Source organism: Micropterus dolomieu, linkage group LG07 (assembly GCF_021292245.1).
Source record: "Micropterus dolomieu isolate WLL.071019.BEF.003 ecotype Adirondacks linkage group LG07, ASM2129224v1, whole genome shotgun sequence".
In the NCBI taxonomy this organism is placed as follows: domain Eukaryota; kingdom Metazoa; phylum Chordata; class Actinopteri; order Centrarchiformes; family Centrarchidae; genus Micropterus; species Micropterus dolomieu.
The window spans coordinates 31,627,815-31,632,632 of NC_060156.1; the positions used below are offsets into that span (position 1 = coordinate 31,627,815).

At 39.0% G+C, this 4,818-nt stretch overlaps 1 long non-coding RNA gene across 1 annotated transcript in view; it reads right to left on the reverse strand.

Annotated features, from left to right (window-relative positions):
* Positions 1–512: 512 nt before the first annotated feature.
* LOC123973354 overlaps positions 513–4,818 on the reverse strand; it is a 10,186-nt gene continuing 5,880 nt past the window's right edge. Inside the window, exon 3 of the long non-coding RNA XR_006825601.1 lies at positions 513–1,340. This is a non-coding gene — a long non-coding RNA (uncharacterized LOC123973354). The remainder of the gene's footprint in view (positions 1,341–4,818) is intronic.

The window sequence follows — 4,818 nt, forward strand, 5'->3', positions numbered from 1 at the left end:
TTTAAACATTTGTGGGGGACCTCCCCCAGGAAATATTGCTCATTAAACACTCCTGCATTCTGGTGAAAGTTTCTGCACTAATTTAGGTTGGAAATGTTTTATTTATGTAAAAGGATCACAGAATTCAGGTGGCATGTGACATTTCAAAATACATAAATATAATAGAATATAATTTTCTGTGTTGCTTTCAGATCTGTCCTCCACTGAAGTTTGGTCCAGTTTAATTTGTGGTAGGAGGGTATTTAAGGGGTGGTTGGGTTGGGTTAGCTGTTGTTCTTTTGTCACTCTGTTTCACATGGTGCTTCAGTAAATGCTAACACCACGGCCGAACTCATCCACATTTAAAGGCCAAGCTTCACCACCCTACAGATATCCTCTACATATGTTTACAGCAGTTGTCATTTTGTAAAGTATACATTGTAACAGTATAAACCGTTACAAAACCCTTAATAGAAAACTTTGTAGAGCCAGAAAGAGACGAATCTAAACAGCCACAGAGCACAAGAAATATGTACTTTTACAGATTTTTTTACTGAAAAGTATTACAATGACAGAGAAATAACAGGTCAATGAATACACGAATAAATGACTTGTCACAGCTTCATTAGCAGAGTCTTCAATATTTTCCAGACTGATCAGTTCCTTTGAAAGGGAAGTGGTGATCAGGCTTTCATTCTCTCTGCCAACTCGGACTGCTCTCTGCACTGGATAGTGGGAAAGAAAACCAAGAGCTAGAAGCAGGTGGGAGTCCATTGCAAATCAGTTTATTTGTGTAGGTTTTTATGAATTTTTGTATCTGTGTTTGTTTGTGAGGTTGTGATTGTGGAGGGAACACAGAAACATTTGGCTGTCAGTCTACTAAATGAACCTATGAATCTCATGGGAAAGATGATATTTGAAGAACAATCAGCAACACGGATTGCTGATGTTTTCATTATATTTGAGAAGAACCACCTACAGTCAGCTTACCAACATCATATGAGAGTCATCCTAATGTGGGAAGATAATTAAAACTGCTGTGTCTGACACTACCTTCCAAGCCAGAATTTGAAAAGATGATGAAGCCTCACAGCTCACCAAGTCTGTTTAATTGTTTGATATAAATTGCAAGCTGAAGAACAGCATCAACCACAATGTGTGTTTCTGTGTGTGTGTGTGTGTGTGTGTGTGTGTGGATATTTTTTATGCGTTTGTCTCCTCATTATGGACCTTCCACTCTATCCTCCAGCTCTCAATTTACTTTCAGGATCCACATTCTTCCTTACGCAGCACATGGAGCGTCTCTGTCGGGCGGGGAATCAAGGTTGACTCATCAGTGCTCAGCCTGCCATCCCTTTGTGCTACAGAGGGACAGAGGCAGACACAAACAGAGATTGGATACAGAGATAGATAATTTATAACTTCACATCCTGATGTTTTCCGCCTAAATTCACTTGCAAAATAATCAATAGAAAGCTGCCAAAATGTCCCTTCAAACTGACTTTTTGTTGATTTTAGGGATATGGAATTGAGTTTAGTTTCATCTCACATACTACTGGTTGTGTGAATGAAGATATCAAACAGCATTGAATGACTGAACAATGAACATGAAGGCTCAACTCCTAAATATTCTACAAGACCTTGAGAATGTTTCTGTCATTTTGTTGCTGTGTGATCATGTTTTAAAACTGGTACTGTGGATATGCCGCTCACCACCATGACAGAAAATTTTTCTGAACATTCATCTAGCATACTGGAAACTCATGTAGATTTCTCCTCTACTCATGACTTGGTAGTATTTATTTATGGAATTTGTGGAAAAAGCAAATCACAGATACTGAGAGGCTGATATGATATATAGCTTACCTTGGAGTCACGATTAGATAATTAAGCTGCTTTGATTTGATTCACTTATGTCACAATATACATTATATATACATAGAAACAGAGCAGTGTAAACCTGGCTCTTCCCTGCGATTCAAAATTATTTACCGGACCCCTTGGGGAATATTTTGTGGAACTCTAAGCTTTAGAGTATTCGCTGGGAAACAACATGGCTTCTCCCATATAAACTTGTTATACCCAGCAAACTGAAAGACATGCATTACAAACTGTGCATAATATCTATCCCAACAAATTTGTCAGTTTGTGGATACTGATGATAAATGTGAATTTTTCAAAAAATGAAGATGAGACAATTCAACATCTAAAATTGAATGTAATCAAATATAAAACCAAAGCTATTTGCCACTGCCAGGGCATTACCTTTTATCTAGCTTGTTACTGTCAGAGTCCACAGCCACTATCATAACATCATAACAGGCACCTTCTGAGCAACAGGTTAACAGATATAAATCTGTTTTCTAGTTTTTTTTCTGAGAAGGTATCAGCAGAAACATTTTTCTTTTATCAGGGAGCAGCAGAAACAGTCAGTAGCAAGTGAGGTAAAGTGGTTGCCTCACGCACATGCCCGCCAAAGTTGAATTATCTTGAACTTTTTGTACACAACGCACAGCACAAATCATTGGAAGAGAGACTGATCCTCGCTGTTTGGGAGTTTCCAGAATCTATTACTGTTTACTAAATAGGACATCAACAGGACGGAATTCACGTGGCAGAGCATCCCTGCAAAACTAGATGAAGGCCTGTCAGGTAAAGTTATGTGCCTATAATTTTAACTTAAGTTAAATAGGTTACAGCTGTGTAACGCAGAGAAGCCGTTGCCGTGGTCACTGTCCATAGAGCGCCTGCCAGGGGCTTAGCTGTTCACTTGAGGAGCACAGAGCAACCCCGCGACTACGTTGTGTTTTTAAGAACGTTCCTAAGACATCTTCCCCAATACTGATCAGCATGCAGTGTGTAGCTATCCACTTCACTGTGGCATTTGATCTCTTGTCTTGCTTTTGTTTATCTACTTCTCCCACACGCTGCATCCAGCGTAGTCTGTCGAAGCCTCCCTCTGCTGCTTGTTTGGGTGGGTGATTTTCAGGCTGATCAACCCCCCCCCTCCTGTGACCCATGGTTTGACTGGATGTGTATTCAGAACCAGTGAGCAACGGACATTCAAAATAATAATAATAATAAAAACTGCGTTAACATGTGATAAAACAATTGTTGGCATTAATTATTTAATACATTAACGCGATAATAACACGTTAACATGCCCAGCCCTAATTTTTGTCATTTTCTTTTTTTACTTTTTTTTTTGCAGTTTATCCTTCTTATCCTTCCTTATTATAATTCATACATATCCTACTGCCTTTGGTGAGAATGAAGCCATAGTATAATATCTCTTTTTTGATATTGTGATGCCTCAATGTTTGTTATGCTCTTTGTATGCACAGTATGTAGTGCAACTCAAAATGAGAGTCAAATCTCTGTTTTATGCAGATGACCTGGTGCTGCTGTCACCCACAAAAGAGGGACTACAGGAGCAGCTAGACCTCCTGGAACAATACTGCCAGAACTGAGCCCTGGCAATAAACCCTAAAAAAACTCAGATCATGATCTTTCAGAAAAAATAAAAAAATGCCAAGAAAACAGACATCATTTCGCTCTAGGTAACACCACCCTAGATCACACAAAGACCTATACCTTATCACAGTGTCAGGAAACTCTGTATGGCAGTGAATGCACTAAAAGAAAAAGCTTGTTCAATTGCTCGTTGATGCAATTGAACAGAAACTCTGTAATGTAAGTATCCCAATTAAAATCTGGTGTAACTTATTTGACAGTGTTATTAAGCCAATCGTTCTCTATGGAAGTGAAGTTTGGGGTCCACTCAGTCATCAGAACTACAACAAATAGGAGAAGCATCCCCGTGAGAGCCTACATGCAGAATTCTGCAGAAACATCCTGCACATTCAGAGAAAGTCCCCTACAAATGCATGTAGGGCATATTAGGGTGGTTTCCACTGATAATAGATCCCCAAAAAAGAGCACTAAACTTCTGATGCATTTACTGCCCATCTAAACTTTGGAAGTGCACCCAACTGCCAGTTATTGCTTCTATTCAAAGGGGTGGTGATGGCGCAATGGCCAATAAGAGACTATGCCTTTGGTGTGAGAGACCCGGGTTCAATCCCCCATTGTGACCCATAAACCATTGTGTCCCTGAGCAAGACACCCCCTAACTCCTCCAGAGGCGTGCAACCTCTGACATGTATAGCAATTGTAAAAGCGTCATGAATAAAGCTAAATGAATAAATGTAATGTAATATATTCAGTTGTGAACTTTGTCTCTAGGATGCCGCTACATCAATGTTAACGTCTGGTCAAGTAAACAATAATAAACAAGCAACATGAGGTTAGGCTTTCAAAATAAAGCTAGTGGTTAACGTTGTGCAACGGCACGTTGTGATGCATTGTAATTGGGTTAGGTTGAGGCACCAGAACTACTTGGTAAGGGTTAGGCCACATACATGAAAATCCGGTTTCTGGCCCACTTAACCGCCCCAACCACCTCCTTACTCTGACTTTTCTGTTCAATATCCTACACCTACCTTTAGCATTCAAAAATGACGCTACAGGGCTTCCCTCAGTGCATTGAACTACAGGTGCTGGTCATATAATTAGAATATCATCAAAAAGTTGATTTATTTCAGTAATGCCATTCAAAAAGTGAAACTTGGATATTATATTCATTCATTACACACAGACTGATATATTTCAAATGTTCATTTCATTTAACTGTGATAATTACAACTGACAACTAATGAAAATCCCAAATTCAGTATCTCCAAAAATTTGAATATTACTTAAGACCAATACAAAAAAAGGATTTTTAGAAATGTTGGCCAACTGAAAAGTATGAACATGAAAAGTATGAGCATGTACAGC